We start from the raw sequence: 5313 nt of genomic DNA on the forward strand, positions 1-5313 counted from the left end.
ACACGTGCATTGTGCAGTGTTATGAACATGTGTGTGTGCGTGCATGTGTAGCTCGTGTGTCAGTGTACACGTACGTGTTGTGTGGTATATGGATGACCGTGTGTGAGCATGTGCCTGCATGTGGTGTGTGCACGTGTGGCTGTTCGTGTGTGCGTGTGTGTGGTGTGAGCATATTTGTGCATCTGTGGTGTGCTGTGTGCCTGTGTGTACACACACGTGCAGGTGTGTGTGGTTACATACTCATGTATGTGTGGTGTATCGTGTAGACATGCACACATGTGTATCTGTATGTGGCCTGTGTAGTACGTGTGTGCACACGCGTGTGCATGTGCCTGTGTGTTGTATATTTGCGTGTGCCTTGTACAAGCACGTGGTGTCTTGTGGCGTCCATGCGTGCACGTGTGTGGTATGCGTGGGTGTGCCCGTGTACATGTGTGCACTCCGCATGGAGCGTGGCCACGTGACGGGATGGGTGCCGGCAGGAGACGGGGGGCGGTGCGTCGGTCGCGAAGCACGGGGCCCAGGGTGGGCTGCTGGTGGCCGTCCCTGCTGTGCCTCGTTCTGGGCACGGCCACCTGGCGTCCTCATGCCCATCTCCTCTTCATACAGAAATAAAACAAGAAGCTACGCGCTTGGCCTTCAGCTCTCCAACCTAATTTCTTCCTCCCATTTGGTCAATTCCTGAGCAGCATGTATCCACAAGCAAGACACATACACACGTTCACACTTTTCTGCCACCACTTTCTGGGCTGCTTCCCCAGCAGAGGAGGGAACTTGCTCCCCAAAACCCTTCAGGCTCACCGCAAGGCACGGGTGTTGAAACCGCTCAGGGATTCCAGAGCCCACGGGAAACACGTGAACACTCTGCCCCCGGCTACCGCGGGGATGCCCCGAACACACCCACAGCCAGCCGCGCCCCATCCCGTGTGACAGACCCCGTGGCACAGACCTGCTGGGGTGAGATGGCCGTCCCTTAGGTCACAGCTCTGGATGTCAGAAGTCCCAGGTGGGTGTTGCGGGCTAAAGTCAAGGTGTCCACAGGACTGCATTCTCAGGGGCTTTCGGGGACAGTCAGAGCCCTGCCTTCCCCGGGGCCTGGAGGCCCTGCTTTCCTGGGCTCCTGGCTCTTCCGCCAGACTCAGAGCCAGCCGCAGGGGGTCGAGCCCCATGTTCTCACCTCAAGCACTCCCCCACACGTCCTCTTCCACTGTTGAGAACCCTTGTGGTGACACTGGCCCACCTAGATGCCCCAGGATACTCTCCCTATTTCAGGGTCAGCTGATTAGCAGCCTGAACCTCACCTCTATGTCACTCATGGGTTCTGGGGCCCAGGATTTGAGAGCCCGTTCTTCTGTCTAGCACACCACACAGAGTGAGCGTCGATCTGCTTATGGTCTTCAGGCTGCATGTTTGTTTGGGTGGGCGAAGGTTCGGACAGTTTGCTAACATGTCAGCCGGGCACCGTCTTGTGCGTGCGGACGAAGACAGGACGCACCCCAGGTGCACCCCTGCTTCCCTTGCCCTCAGGTCTTCCGGGGTGACAGAGAATGCATGAACAACAGGCTGGGTCACAGCTGGGCACCCCGGCTTGAGAAACCCCGGTCACTTATAAGGGCTGGCCTCCCTTTGCCCCAGAGGGGGACACCACCTCTGTCCTCCCGGGCTGTCCCCCCGGCAAACGTCCTAGAGAAAACCGTCCAGTGACTGCTCACACACACACAGAAATGCAGGATTCACCTCCCAACCATAGCGTCTCCGTTCTGTATCTGCTGCCCCCAAATGCTGAACTGAGCGTCATCCAGGAGACACCAACAGGCGGGGCAGAAGAGGTAGGTTTGGGGGTGTTCTGCTGCTTCACTCTCGTGGGGACCTCCTCCTGAGTCACAACCACAAACGCACCCGAGGATAAAGTATCCATCTTTCGTAGGACCTAAAATGGTCCTCCACACACCTTTTATGCAGATGATTGTGCGTTTATTCTCAGATTGGCCTGTCCCTTGTCCTAAGTTCCGCCGACCCAAGCCGTTAGCCCACAGGTACTTCCCAAGATGCCGGAACCAAGCGACACGAAGGACCACAGGCCTGGCTCCCAGCTCCCAGCGCAGCCCCAGCAGACCCTGAGGTTTCATCTCAGGTGACGAGCTAGGTAAGATGAGTAAACCCCGTTTGCAAAGGCGAGTCCCGATGTAGCTCATGACTCACAGCCCAGAGTCAGAGGCCCCGCGTCAGGCGTGGCTCTGCCTCCGGAGAGTGTGGATGCACCCCGCCCCCATCCGCGCCCTCCCCCACCCCTGTCCCCACAGCTCCGCTTGCTCGGCCTCACTCAGGTCCACGGCACCCTCCTTCACGCGACTGCAACCTCGCGGGTTTTTTTTTTTCAGTTTGCCAGTGTTTCCACACATAGTGATACAATTCCATAATTGATGCATGAAAAATCGGACTGAATGTGATGGTCCCTCATGGCAGAGATTCAGTCATTCAAAAAACACATCCTGAGCATGGACCACATGCCCATCACGGTCCCGGGAGCTAGAGATGTATCAGCAGCAAGGCAGAGCCCTCCGCTGGTGAAGGCAATCCCCTGGCAGAGGGAGAGAGAACATAAACAGTAAGCAGTAAGACACACGGTAAGATAAACCAGTGCAGTGAAGGAGAGCAGAGCAGAGCAAGGAGGTAGCTACTCTGTTCAGGAAGGGGGTTCAAAGCACAAACCAGCCCTGAAGATTTACCAGATCTTGAGGTCCCAGAGTGGCTCAGTCGGTTAAGCATCCGACCCGATCTCAGCTCAGGTCTTGATTGCAGAGATCAAGCAGGTGTGGAGCCTACTTAAAAAACAACAACAACCGCCAAAAAAAAAAAAAAAAAAAAGATTGGTTCTTCTCAGTAACAGGTGTTAACAGCCTTTCAATGCAGAGCTTATGAACTTCATAGTTTATTTAATTTAGTCCCCATTAATGACTATAATTCAGGATCTAAAATCAAAAGCACTCCTAGACAACATATGTCCAATTTGGGGATATGTTTGTCACTTTACTCTGATGAGGAAAAACATCAAACAAGTATGTGGCACCGAAACAATTTCCCGTATGTTGCTTTTAATCACACTTGAGCTTCGGCAAGAGAGCCCCGTTTTCTAAATGATAGTTGTGGTTTCAGCTCAGAAGCATCACTGTTGGCGGTGAGTTCCGTTAATTTCAGTGTTTTCTCGTGAAATTTATCCACAGGTCTTTCTTTTCTGCGGGCACAGACCACCAGTTCCCCGCTGAGCCAGCTCTCCTGCGGCTCTGCTTTGGACCGAAGTTGAGATTGTGAAATCGGAGACTGGATCATACGGAGCTACGTCAACAACACAGGCTTCGAACTTGGCTTCCATTTTACTGCGGTTCGGGGGACACAGGATGCCGTGTTGGTTTCAGGTGTACAACAGGGTGGTGGACACGTCCGTTCCGTGTTCTGCTGTGCTCGCCTCACACGGAGCTGCCGCCTGTCGCCCCACACGCTGTCAGCACCGTTCCAGACACCCCCATGCTGGGCCCAAACTTGCTTCTTCATCACTTAAAACTATGGACGTAGAAACTCAACACATCAGGTTTTGGCTTTAGTCCTAAATAACAGTTGAAAAGGTAAATATTCAGATTGAGGATGAGATTTTTTTTTTAAAGAAGAAATTAAGAATTAGGCTCTTCACATAAGTTTAAAACTCATTTGTAGAGCCTTGAGTTTTGCTAACAACATTTGTAGCCCAGCTACAAAATACCCTCACTCATACACATCCAAAGGAATTCAAAATCACATAGAATTCCACACAATGGGCTTTGATATGAGCGGTAGCGAAAGTTTAGTCTCTAAACCCTTGAGATGATTAATGACAAAATAATGAGTTTTGGCCTCACAGCACCTGACAAGCGACTGCCCTGACGTCTTAGATGAAAGGAAGCCAGAGGGTCCCACACCCCTCAGGTTCCAGTGGTTTTTCAGACTTCTGTTTCCTCCAAACCTTCCAGGACCCACGTAAATTGGACGAGGCAGGACAGCTGCTCCATGGTGCCCACGTGTCTGCTCAAACTCTAGTCCAGACATCGCCCTGACACATTGTTTAGATGTGATTAACGTTTACAATTACTGGACTCTAAGTAAAGCAGATCATAATGTCCTGGGCCTCAGCCAATCAGATGAAGACCTTGAGAGCAAAGACTAAGGTTTCCCAAAGAAGGAATTCTCAAGACGATACGGAAAGCCTGCCTGAGTCTCCAACCATCAGACCCACATGTCAACACCAACTCTTACTTGAGTCTCCAGCCTGCAGCTCAATCTATGCACATCAGACCTGCTAGTCCTCATGATGGTGTGAGCCATTTCCTTAAAATAAATGTCTCTCCCTCTCCCTTGATAGATAGCCAGATCGATCGATTGGTAAGTGATAGATAGGCAGATAGATACAGAGGTATAGATATGTAGCTAGAGATGGAAACATACCTCCTGTTGGCTCCATTTCTCTGAGAACTCTAATTAAGACTGTTCACCTTGCAGAAAATGTAGAGGCAATTTGGCCGTCCTCTGGGCCTGATTGAGTCACACCAAGTCGTGTATGCCATCGCATACACAGCCGGGCCCCGGGCAGCTCTGTCACTGAAAGGACCTGAGACTTGCTTTCCCCACAGCTCTGTCTATACCCAGTCATCTGCTCGGCTACTTGCTGCCACGTGCTGTAGGCAGGTTTGGGTGTAATGTTGGTCACGAGTGTTTCTTACCGATACCAGGGTGCCGTCTAACAAACGAAATCCTGCCTGTCCTTTTCACGTCAGCTCAGGCAATGTGTCCGTAGAGCCTTCTCTCGACCCCGTTGGTCCCCGAAGAGCCTGTACCACAGTGAGTCAGCCTTGCAGGGAACTGGACTTTGGTGCTCCCATTTCCCCTGCCTGGGACACCGCTGAGGAAGTGTTCTTCCTGCTCCCCGCTCAGCACAATGCCTCGCACCAAAAAATGATTGTTAACAAATAAATAGATAAGGTATTGAATGAACTGGGGGCCGTATGAGATTCTAAACTGGGCTTTGGCGTCCTCAGGTGGGTTAGGTGGCCTCCTTGATGTGGCAGGTAGATCACCTAAGTTCACTACTGTGCCCAGCACGGGGCACAGGCCATCGGTGTGTTTGCAGTGGTCACCGACTGCCACCAGAGGGTGCAGATCACCCCCCGCAGTCCCAAACTTGCCTCTCCTCCAGATTCCTGAACTCAGTTGCAACACTTCCACACACCCTATCCAAAGGTCACATCCAGAGATCCTTTGGTCGGAAGCCCCTCTCCCGCCCCT

The sequence above is a fragment of the Phoca vitulina genome, unplaced genomic scaffold (genome assembly GCF_004348235.1).
Source record: "Phoca vitulina isolate PV1807 unplaced genomic scaffold, GSC_HSeal_1.0 scaffold9, whole genome shotgun sequence".
Lineage (NCBI taxonomy): Eukaryota > Metazoa > Chordata > Mammalia > Carnivora > Phocidae > Phoca > Phoca vitulina.